Source organism: Bidens hawaiensis, unplaced genomic scaffold (genome assembly GCF_021521415.1).
Source record: "Bidens hawaiensis isolate Kalapana, Puna unplaced genomic scaffold, B.hawaiensis_p1.1 tig00022148_1, whole genome shotgun sequence".
NCBI classification, from domain to species: Eukaryota; Viridiplantae; Streptophyta; class Magnoliopsida; order Asterales; family Asteraceae; genus Bidens; species Bidens hawaiensis.
This window is the reverse complement of record NW_027493429.1, coordinates 124674-137921: the sequence shown is the minus strand read 5'-3', so window position 1 is coordinate 137921 and position 13248 is coordinate 124674.

Below are 13248 nucleotides of genomic sequence, written 5' to 3'. Positions count from 1 at the left end.
TTGATGTTTTGATTTTAGTTGGATTGTTTCTTTTCGTTATGGTTTTATGATTCTGTAAACTATTTAATTTTACTTGATTGATGCGTGTGTGTACTTGGTTTTGGTTTTTCTGGATTTATTATTTCACATTGTCCTTGGTGATTGTATGTCATATAATAGGATTTTGTTATGTCATTTACAGTGTTTTCTTGACTAGTTTGTGGTTGATTTGCAATAAAACCATAGGAATAACTTTATTAGTTACACGAATAAAAGTGTGCGGGTAACCTAGAAAGTTATAAGGTGGTAGGTTGTTATATCTTTGTTGATTAAGATTGCTAGATTTAGTTCTTCGTAAGGAGTCCGTCTAGGTTTGATTAATTAACCTTGTCTAGCGAGTCAATTGAGTTTATTAAATTACCTTTGATTTCTGCGCTGTAAGGTAGGATTTCACTTTAAAGGTACTATTTCATAAATTAATTAGATAACCGTAAGGAAGTTTAATACATATAACTGGTGTGTCTTAAAACTTGTTAGAAACTCATAGTTGTCTTCTTGAAGGGTCAATGGTCATGTTCGGGTTTCTTTCAATTGTCTATTTTACGATCCCAGTTCCATAACTATTATTTTCCAACTATTTTATAACTGAAACTTTGTGGATTCTAGTGTAGGTGGTTTTTCATCATCATCTGAATCAGTCAAACTCTTTTGTCTTGTGTTTCATTACTTCTCTTTTATTAATTAGATTATTTTATTAGTTTAATATAATATAGTTTAACCCCCCCTAATAATAATAAATAAATAGTCTGTCAGTTAGTCTAGTCTAATTAATTAGTTAATATACGTAATTTAAAGAGTCTCATGGGTTTGATATCCAAACTTACTTAGCTATACTAGAGTCAACCGGTTCACTTGCCGGTCAGTAGTTTAGTCAAATTTAAAGAGTCTAGAGTATTACTTAGTGTCTAGATTAGCGTAATTTAGTTAATAACTATTTGACTAGTTTTAGCACATCAAGTTTCTAGCGTCGTTGCCGGGGACTTTTGGCGATTGCGTTATTAGCTTTGATTACACTTTACTTGTTAAATATGTGCTATTTGTTTTACTTTCATTTGAGTCGTACGAGTCTAATTTAAGTCTTAGTTTATTTTTGTTTTATTTTTAGTTTTCGAGTCTACTTAGTTGATTCTCTTTTGCGTTTTTCATGTTTATGCCACATCTTCGTTCGTAAGGACCACCACTGGATAATCTTGGATTTTCTTCGTTGACGACCGAGGCTAGTTCGTTAGCAGGGAAACAACCGTCAGAGGCTAGTTTTTCATCAAAGTCATCACCACATAGTTCACCACCAGAAAGTCCGAGAAGTCAACCATAAGTTCAAATGGCCGAAGATAGAACAGTTGCTGCACAAGCCTTCGATGGATTAACCGAAAACCAATCGTGCATCATCATTCCCGAGATCAACAATCCCAACTCATGGCAGATTACGTCATATGTCATGAACTCTCTCGTTCAAAATAACCATATCATGGGCGTGATGACGAGGATGCACCACACACATTAACCGGCTTTACCTCGTTTTAAAACATTATAACTTACATGGTGTTACTGAAGATGTTATTTTCTTACATTTTTTCCCATTTTCACTTGTAGGAGAGGTAGCTATTTGGCTTGACACTCAGCCACATGGCACGTTCACCACTTGGGAAGCATTGTGCTCAGCTTTTATCAAGAAATACTTCCCACCTGCTAAAGTATGATCAGATACGCTCCTTCAACATGGAGTCGGATGAACCATATTGTCATGCTTAGGAGCGCTTTCAAAATGTGTTTTCTCGTTTTTCACAGAATGGTCTCACACCATGGGCTCTCGTTGAGAATTTCTATAATGGGCTGAATTATGAGACCCAAGTTCATTTTGGCACAGCTGCGGGAGGAAAGATGATCAATCAGAATAAGCCAAAGGGCCACATTGCGGGAATTCCACTCCCGTTACTAGTACACCCTCATCTGCTCGAGGTGTGAACCAGGTCAATCTGGATACTAGTGTGGTTGTAGCTTTGAAATCATTAACAAGAGAGGTGAAGGAGCTCAAGGCCAAGGTTGACAAATGTGAGTTTTGCAGGGGTGGACATGGTACCTTGGAGTTTCCATTGATGAGTCAATAGGTCGATTTTATTGCTGGTCAAAATAGGTTTCCAAATGCTTTTAACAATAACAATAATTCAAGTTAGAATGCCTACAAGAACTCGAATTAGAGTAATTCTAATTGGCGTCCGTCCGGTGCACCAGCTGGCTTTCAGAATACTTATAATCAAGGTCAGTATTTCAACAATAATAATAACAATGGTACTAATGTTCAAAATAATGTGCAAGATTCGAATGGTGGAATAGGACGATTAGAGGATATGATGTTTCAAATCCTGGAGAGAGACCAAGCTACACTATAAAAACTTCGCCGAGCGCGACCTACTTTTAAAGAATCAACAATCATCGTTACTTGACCTTCAAAGGTCCGTTGGTGATATTGCTCGTCATTTAGAAGAGAGGCCTCCGGTTCATTTTTTGGGTATTCCTAAAACTAATCCGGCAGCTCAATTGAAAGCAATCTCCACTCGTAGTGGTAGGGTTTTTGGTCTAGAGAGAGTTAGGAGAGAGGTTGAGAAAGATGGGGATGATGAGTTGGTGGATGAGGAGATAGAGAAGGAGGTTCCGGGAAAAATAAAAGCTAACACACCAATTATAGAGCCGCAAGTAGAGAGAAGCATCGAGAAAAAGTCGGTTGAAGTCCGACCACCACCACACATCACTGATCTTGCCTATGTCTCGTATCCCGCTCGCCTAAAGCATCAAAATAACACGAGGGAATACGGGCATTTTCTTGATATGTTCACTAAGTTGAAGATTAACCTCCCGTTCATTGAAGCCCTCCATCATATGCCTAAATATGCCAAGTTTTTGAAAGATCTTCTAAAAAGAAAGGATAAGTTGGAGGAGATTTCTACTGTTCCACTAAATGGAGAGTGTTCTGCAGTAGTTCTTGATAAGTTACCGGAAAATTTACCTGACCCGTTTTCATCGTCATTGTGAAAAACTAAATATTATCAATATTTGCTTTACGGATGATTTGTTCCTGTTTGCTCGAGGCGATGTGGATTCTGCTAAAACTATTATGGGGGCTCTGAATGATTTCAAAGATATGTCCGGGCTTACTCCTAGTGTACCGAAAAGTACCGCGTTTTTCTGTAATGTTTCGGATCGCGTTAAAAGTGGGATTTTGAATTTTATGCCCTTCGTTGAAGGTAGGCTCCCGGTTAAATACTTGGGAGTTCCTCTTATTTCTACGAGGCTAAATTACCATGATTGTAAGAGGTTGCTGGATCGTTTGGATAATCGGATTGGAGATTGGAAGAATAAAACTTTATCTTTTGCGGGTAAACTTCAGCTGGTCAGGTCTGTTCTGTCGTCCTTATATATTTACTGGTCTGCTGTTTTCTCTCTTCCTTCTAGACTTATCGCTGATCTTGAAAAACGGATTAAAAATTTCCTTTGGGACTTTGGACACAAAAAGGGAAAGCATAAAGTTTCTTGGGATGTTGTTTGTCAGCCGAAAAGTGAAGGTGGTTTGGGTATCCGGCGTATCCGGGATGTCAATAACTCTCTTCTGGTTTATCATATTTGGAGTTTAATCAATGATCGTAATTCGTTGTGGGTTAAATGGATGCATGTGTATAAAATGAAGGGGCGAAATTTTTGGAGCTTGCAGATTCCAAACTCTAGTACTTAGGGGTGGAGGAAAATTCTTCAGTTTCGTCCCCGTATTAGACATTTTATATGGCATGAAATCGGTAATGGGAGATCTACTTCAGTTTGGTATGATAAATGGGATGATTTATGTCCTTTAAGTGATTATATTAACCCGAGAGCAATACATGGGGCTGGTTTGACTTTAAAAACCTGTGTCAGTGATGTGGTTCTTCATAATAACTGGGGATGGCCGCCTGATTGGATTTCGAGATTCCCTATTCTTTCGAACTTAAAGGGTGTGAGTATTTATCCGGAAAAGAGGGACAAGATCGTGGTAATCAATGAGAATGGGACTTCAATGAATTTCTCGGCTTCAGGAATATGGCAACTTCTTCGAATACCGGCTGATAAGGTTTCTTGGATGCATGTTGTTTGGTTCTCTCAATGTGTTCCAAAACACTCCTTTATGTTGTGGATTATGCTTCATGATAGATTGAGCACGCAGAATCGTATAATGGGGTGGAATATTGGTGGGTATCCAAATCATAACTTGTATTGCTGCCTTTTATGTAATGGAGAGCCGAATTCTCGTAATCATCTCTTCTTTGAGTGTAAGTTCTCTTCTGAGGTTTGAGTATTGTCAAAATGAAAGGTAAGTTTCAGGGGTGCATGAATGGTTGGGCGAATATTCTTCAATATGTGTCTCAATTTGGAATGTCCAACTCTTGATAATGTTATTAATCGGCTGTTACTTGGGGCTTCGGTTTACGTATTTTGGAAGGAACGAAATAACCGGCTTTTCAGGAACTCTTTGAAGACTCCAAAGATTGTTGCTGATGAAATCATTAAGGGTACTTGCCTAAAGCTAATGACTCTAAAGTTCAAGAATTCTGAACGGGTCAATCGGGTTCTCGAAGATTGGCACCTTCCGAGAGGAGTTTCACACCAAATTGATGATAATGGTTGATTTGTTTTTGTTATGTTTGTTTCTTTGGTTCTTGAGTAGGCTTTAGCTGTGTTTACCATTGTTTGGTGGTTTTGGTTTTGTTTACTCTTGTATGGCATGTCATACATGAGAACTAATATGGCACTTTGTCATATTACTTGTTCTTTGTTGGTTGTGTGGAATGAATTTAACCGGGTAGAACCCTTTACCCAAAAAAAATTTACCTGACCGCGGATTTTTTACCATTCCATGCCTTTTCAGAAGTGGCACGACGTGTCATGTCAAACATTGGCTAATCTAGGAGCTAGCATTAACCTCATGCCATATTCTTTATATGAAAATCTAGGACTAGGAGAGCTCACCCCTACATGTATGACGTTGTCTTTAGCCGATTGTTCCTTTATGTATCTGAGGGGTGTTGTGGAGAACTTGCTCGTTAAGGTTAATAAATTGGTTTTTCCCACAGATTTTGTTGTTTTAGATATGGAGGCCGACGAGAGAGTTCCTATCTGTCACACCCTGCCATGGGGGCCTGGTCGTTTTATGGACAAATTGGTACCAAGTGTAAGCAACGGAATATTATTGATAAAAATAAGTTACAACGTTTGTACTTAGCATTATGACAAGGTGTAGCTGCATAACTATCTCTTCTCTGACACTGCTGCAATCCCGTGGAAGGTTTTACTAATCTTTATGGCATCTAATCTCCATTGTTCGTGTTCGGCATACGCCTCTATCCTTAGGCATTCTGTCAGGTCCCCGATTTCAGCTGGATCTTACTCAAATCATGCCATAACTCACACAAATAGATGTGTCGACAAGGGAGTTAATGACGGGTTGCTATATTTAGAAAGATTACTGTTTATTAAAGGCGGAATCAATAATAAACAGGGTAGTTGCAATCAATAATCAAAGGTAACTAACACAAACAAGATTCACTCAAAAGATTTCCATTTATATAATGTTCATCTTACAAAGGGTAATCGATTTAGGGTTTTTTGAAGGAAAGTTTATGTGCATACTATACTAAAACAACCGTCACACACAAAAATATTCTCTCTGAATTAATGTGTCTGTCTGCCTTTTTGTGTATCCTCAGGTGTGCCCTAATTATTCCTTTTATAGGCCTGACACCTTTGGACAGCTGTCATTCCTTCTAGAAACCCTAAATGATAAGACATACTCAAATTACATATTCAGAAATAATCCTAAGTGTAAAACAAGTCTTCCGGGTAGACTTTGCATCAATTTTGTCTTTCCGAGTATGCTCTGCAATCCATCATAACTTGGTAACATAGAAGTGTGCTTGGAATCAGTTTTCGGGTAGAGTTTACTTGAAGAGTATTTTACCAAGTAAAATACTCACCGGGTAGACTTCAATCTTCTAGACTTTGCCAGACTTTGCCCGACAAACCCTTACGAGCAAACTTGTTCTTCAATGGTCCCTTCAACTCTTTGTTAGAAAATAACTTATTAGCAATGTGTGCTCGGTAGCACTGTTCCTTGCTTGAGTTCAACCTTGCCCGATGATACTTAGAGATATATCATTAAAACATCAAGCATACTTGGACCAACTTATTAATCAATACCTTGCCCGGTCTTCCAATTACTTGGCTTCATGAGCTTGGTTAGCCAAAAGTTTACTCAGAAGTGAACATTAAATCTTGGCTATGAAGAACAGACCTGCTTGATAAAGTGATCCTTGCCCGGATAAGTATAAACTAGTGAACCATGCCCGGTAATACACTAATTTGCAAACCTTGCTCGGATATTTACTAAAGAAGACTTTATGAAGATAACCTTGCATGATAGACAAAATCTCGTACCCGGCTAAGTAAAAGCTTGTTCGGAAGTCTAAGGTGTGCCCGGATCCATACTTAGCGAATTCTGAGGAGGTTGAGAAGATTCCAATCTTCAATCTAGTCAGTTTTGGGGTCAAATCTTGACTCAACAATCTCCCACTAGATTGGAACACCTCAGCTGTCCCAAAACACCTCTACAGTTACTTACACAGGATTAAAAATACACACCAAATTCAAAATCAAATTACATATTCAAATGACATAATCAAATTACATAATCAAATCTGTTCGAAGACATTACATATCAAAGCCTAATCTAGGAATCTTGTCTCTTCCTTGCATGGTGTGCGGCTTGCCTTCTGTTTGCTATCACTGATGCAGCTCTCATTTTAAAGATATCAAGGGTTCGGTAATGAGTATGACCTTCCGGTATGACCAAGTCCCTTATATCCATTAGATCTTCATCATGCAAGCAATTCAAGTCTTCATCCTTCTTGATAATCCCCAGTATTTTTCCATCAGAGTTTCTAAGCAAGTAATGGTCAACATCTTCTTTGTATTCCACTTCAGTTATGATGCCTTTTCTTTTAACTGTATAGTTGGGGTGTGTCATTCTTCTTTCAAGACTTATGCATGTGTTCATGTTTGACAAAGGATTCCTATCTCTGACATTCATCTTGAAATTCCTTTCAGCAATGTCCATTCTGGCAGTTCTTTTTGATCTGTGAAATTGGACAGTTTTCCAGTTTCTTCTTTATTTTAGGAATCTGAATCCTTTGTCTGCTTCATCTCTTAAGAACTTATAGAGTTCATTCATCTGTCTTCCAGCCATTCTGTTTCTGTTCCGATAGTCATACAGAGGGAGTGTTGTCATTCTTTCCAGTTGTTCTTGAGTATATTCATAGAAATCACTCCTCACAACTATCTCCCTCAGTTGTCTGCTTTCCATAATCACTCTTAAGCATTCACACACAGAATCATAGTAAATTTCTCTTGGAAGATCCACATCTGATTGTGGTCTTGTTGTTCTTTGTAGTACAGATCTACTTGATTCACCTCTTCCACCTTGTGGATGTCTTATTGAGATTTGAGGCCTGAATGGAATAGACTTCATGGGTTTTCTCGACCCCATATTGAAAGTTTTGATGTAGATTGCCTCTACCATCTCAGGTGGAAGGTTAGATAGTTCAACTATATCTTGTCCAGCTTGTTCTTTAAGAGTGAGCAACATTTTTGCCATACCAGGTCTGTTTGACAATCCAGCAGGTACAAATTTTCCATCCACAAAGCTTCTTGGGTTTTCTCCTTCCCTTAGAGCTTTCTCCCAATCAGCCTTTTGGATATAGAAAAGTTCTTTTAAGTCTTGCTTTTCCAAGGCATCAAAAGAGGCTTCATCCATTCCCCTTTGATTTATCATTATCCCCCTTAGAATATTTATCATTTCTTCATTCTCCCAAGGAATAATTAGTTCATCTTCAGGTTCAGGTTTGACTTATTGTGAAGTAGGTGTTTCAACAACAGGTACTTCCTTTGACATTTCCCTTTCACCCTGAATCTTCTGTTTCTCCCTCAAAGTCATTATCTTTCTTTTCTTTATTGGAGGGTCAACAGATGTTTCAGATTGTTTAATAGAGCTCTCAGTTTGGACCCTCTTCAATTTTTCTTTTCTTTTAAGTTTATTGTATTGGTCCAACACTGATTCTCTAGATAGGTTCTCAACTATTTCGGGTTTCAATCCTTTCTCCAGCAGGTATCCACACATACCTCCAAACTTCTCTTTCAAAGTTTCCAACTTTTCAATCTTCTCATTTTCCTTTACACATTTCTCAATCACCTTTTCTCTTTCACTGTTGTAAAGGTCTTGAAGCTTATCATGAATGAAATGGCTCAAATCTTTTTCAGAATATCCATGCCTTCTTAGATATTCTCTGTGTTTCTGAGCATCTTTATTCTTTTGTTGCATGGCTCTTTTGATCTTTTCATTTTCATCTTCAAGCCTCTGATTTAACTCACTATCATTCATATGAGCAACACTTTCAAATTTCACACCAAGTGCCCTCAGCTTCATAATCAAAGGAATCTTTCTTTTAGCTTCTAACATACTCAGCTCAATGTTTGCTCTCTGCTCATCAATCATTACAACTTGTGGATACTCAACATTAGCAGTCTTGGCACTCTTTCCTTGATCATCAGCAGGATTATCATCATCATCCGAATCCTCTGATTCATCCTCCTCTTCAGTTAAATCATTCACAGCATCATTCTTGGGTTCATCAGAGGGTGGATGATCTGGTTCACTTCTGATAGACACATCAGGAACACCTGGAATCTGTTGACCTGGTTGCAGTGTTTGTAGTGGAATTGCCCTGATTAGGCTAGCATCATTATTATCATCAGGAGTTTCTATATAGCATTTATTCTTTTCATCCCATCTCCCTCTCTTTGTTTTCTGATTATTCCTCAATCCCTGATCAGTAGCTTTTCTCTTTCTAGAATATGTCTTTTCAAATCTTCTTACATTTTCATGTATTCTTGATGCTTTAGCCAACATTTCTTCAATAGATTCTTCATTTTCTTTTTCAGGATTCTTTTTAGGTTCCTTTTGGTGTTCTTTTTCAGGCTGACTTTGTGGTTGAAACATACTAACCACCATAGCCAAAGAGTTGTCTGCTTCCTCAACTCTTCTCAACTTAATCAATTCCTCAATTACGTCTTGATCAGCCACTTCTTCATTTATTACTTTGGCAAAATTGGCTTGACCGATCAAGGCTTCCTGCTCTACCAATTCTTCTGCAGTCAAAGTTTGGGCTAGTATCTCCCTATCCCTTGTTTCCCTCAAAATATTCTCTTGTTCTCTTAAGGCAGCAACAGCAGCAATATCATCATCTTTAAACAAAACATTTTTCTCTGGATATGCCTTAATATGCTCTTCTTTAGTTACCTTTGCTTTTCCCTTGTCCAGTCTTTTCTTCAACTCTTCTTCAATTTCTTGAGGGAAATTATCAATGTCTCTATCAAGCTCATCCATTTCCTCATCATACTCTACAGTCTTAGAGCATTCATGCTGTTCAGCTTCTGATTCAGTGAGTATCAGCTCCTCAGTAGCATTATCTCCCTCATTCATTACTTCAGTTTCTTCGTCAGTCTGTATGTCAGTTAAGACATCAGTTGTTGCATCAGTCATAATATCAGTAGCCACATCAGTGGTAGCTACATTTTCTTCAGCATTTGTCTTTTCAATTCCATCCTCTATCTCAACATACTCTTCATCCCTATCCACATTCACTATTTCATCATTATAATCATAGTCATGTTCTCTAACATCTGATCTATCACCTTCATACTCATCATTCTCAATTCTCCTTTCCTCACTACTCTCCTCTCCATCATCATAAGCATTCATAATCAATTTCAAACTGTCCGCGGTCTCTACAACTGTTACAGTTTCAATTACAACATTTACACCAGAGTCAGTTGGCACATTTTTATTCTCCCCCTGTTTTGGGGCAGCTGAGGTCTTCTCAAACTCCTGCTACAGGGTTTGAATTCTCACTTTTGCCCTTACCAACTGATCTAATAACATGACATTTTCAATAGTGACCTCCTCATTCCTTTTTTTCAACTCAGCATTTTCCAACATTAAATCCAAATTTCTTTGAAAGAGGTCTGAACAAGTAGGTAGATTTCTTGGTGGTGATAGTGTATGAGCTTGGCTTGGAATGAATGGATCAGAATGAATTGGGCTAGATGTTGGTGATGTTTGTGATGTTGGGGATATGTGGGTTGATGTTTCAGGTTGGCTTATGGTTAGAGTTTGGGGTGGGGATTGAGTGATTTGATGTGGTGGAGTATGTGATGGTGATGGTATAATGGGTTGGTCAATGGGTAATGGTGATTGTGGTGGTGTTAGAATGAGTTGTTCTTGTTCCTCAGGCTGCTCCCCCTGATCATGTACACCAACAATCATGGCTCCTCCAGCCTCTCCTTCATCTCCATCATCAGCATTATCATTTCCATCATCAGAACTGTCATCATCACTCTCACCATCATCTTCCCCTTCTCCCTCCTCTGAGCTCAACTCAGGCACATGCATAATCTCCAAATCATGGTTTAGCAACCAAGGTAAAATTTCAAATGGAATGTTTGGATTGAATTTATTGGCAACACCTGGGTTTCTGATTCTTCTGTGTGTCTCAGGATTCTGTAGTAAGTGTGTAGTGTCAATGGTGGGCAGACCTTGTAATTCCCTGTTAAAGATTATCTGTAGGAATCTAGGGTATTGCAGGAATCTGTCAACTTCATCCTTCTTCAAATTTCCAACCATGCCATCAAATATCATCTTAGAAAAGTTGAATGGCTGGTCATATATAATACCAACAGTGGCATTTGCTAAATCACGACTCATCAGAGTCCATGATCCTTTTCTTGGAGCAAACCCCTGTATCACATGGTGAATTAAGAACCTATAAAACATAGGAAACATCCCCTTTTGAAATTGTCCATCATGGACTGTTTCCTGATAACCCATTGTTTCTTCAAAAATCTTCATTAGGTGAGCTGTATTGAAGTTTATTGGATTATGATCATCATCATTTAACTGCAAGCACCTTCTTATCATCCTTTCTGTTACATGTATTTCATGGCTTGCAACAGTTGCTTCGATTCTTTTCCCATTGATGTCATCAACAAGTCTTGCAGATCTCCAGAAATCCAGTGAATGATTTCTATAAATAACTGGGCATTCTGTGAAAGCAAAACTGACATTCGATCTAGCCATCCATGTAATCATTCTTGCCACCGGTTCGTTATCAGGTGTGACTTGTAATAGCGCACACATGTTGTGTTTCTTTTCAAAGAAGTATTTGGGTTGTTCTTCTTCTTCAGACATATCTGAACAACACAATTAGACATATTCAAAGTGAAATTAGTCATAAAGTTCAGTACTTTAAGTAATTTCAAGTTATAAAAATGAAGAAGAAGGAAAGAAAAATCATCAAGAACCTGTTCTTGGACAAGTTTATAACCTAAACACAAAAACAAAATATTAGTAATCAAATACGTAATCAAAGCCCCATGTATTCTAATCGTGGTCGGAAAACACATTATTATTGCTTACCGAGTCGGAATTAGAGGGCTGATTAAAATTAGGGTTTGTATTAGAGACGAATATGATAAGTCGGTTTGGGTTTCTTTGAGAGTAAGCAGTTTGCAGTGGAAGGAGAAAGAGAGAGAGAGGGAAAATAATGTTGAAAATATCCCTAACTCCCCCTTATATATCTTGTGAAAGTGGGTTTTAAATGCATTTTGTCGTGTAGTGAATTATTAGCTGTCAAACATAATAATCTTATCCAATTTAAAACCTTAATCGATAAAATTAAATGGTTAAACTTTGCCTGGAAAATTTCCATTCTTAATTGACAAAGTTTACCCGGCATCTTCTACATACAATCCTTGCTCGGTCAAGTTAACTAATTTAAAGTTAATTAAATATGAAGAAAGCTTACCCGAAATACCAGATTTCTTGAGAACTTAATCACAAGATAAATAATCAAGTATAAAATATCAAATAAGCATCCTTACTAGGAATCAATTAAGATACCCAAATAAATTTCTCAAATATAAATCAAGTAACTCAATCTAGCATAAACCCTATCAAAATCAGAAACTCATTCAATCAAGTTTACTTTGATGCATAGTGTGCCCGAGCAACCTTCCTAATATAGTGTACCCGAACAACCTTCTTAACATAGTATACTCGAATAACCTTCCTAGAGTATAGAGTGTGCCCGAAAATATATCTAGCAGACTGTGTACTCGGAAAGTCAAATTTTGAAATTACCAAGTATATTGAGGGAACAATACTGTACCCGGAATATAAAGTGTGCCCGGAAGACAAAGTCTGCCCGAAAACACTTGTAATTTCAAAGAAATCATAATCACAAATAACACATAGCATGCTCGGAAATAGATTAAACATAAAACACCTTAGTGTACTACAGTCTAAAAATTTCAAAGAGCTTGCCCAACAGTCCTATGTTAGAACTAAGCTTGCTAGGACAATCATATTCAAACATCAGGTATGCCTGGTAACTAAATTAAACAGTTTAGTCTACCTGAGAAAATTCAAATCATCAAATCATACCCGAAAAAGACAAACTTTGATAAAACCAACTAAGTGTGCCCGGAAAGGTTAAAAGGCATAAAACCTTAACCGAAAAACGTATTCAATCATAAACAATCAGGCTTGCCCGGAAAGTGACTAAAATAGTAACTCTACCCGAAAAGTATCAAATGCTTCAAAGCATGCCCGAAAATAGTAAACTTAGATAAAAATATCTAAGTGTACCCGGAAAGGTTATAAAACATTAAACCTTACCCGGAAATACATATTCAAGTATATTCAATTGTTTTGTGACCGGAGAGGTTAGAGAACATCATACCTTACCCGAACATACATATTCAACCTATTAAAGGCAGAATGCAACGCTGTTTGACTTAAACCACTTGTCAAAGACATTTCTAAGTTATGTATCATTTCAGATCATAGTTTAAGAGCAAATGGTGCACTTAGAGATCAAATTTCAGTTATGTTTCTATTCAAAACACTTTCTTTTATAAACTGAATAGATCTCAGGAATGAGATCATATTGACTAAGTAGCTTTCTCAATACTTCATTCTCAGCATTATTATGACTACAAAGACAGGTCAACAGCAGGTCTAGACTTAACATGATTTTCATTTCTTTTGGTGATATGATTAATTTTCAATTAAGT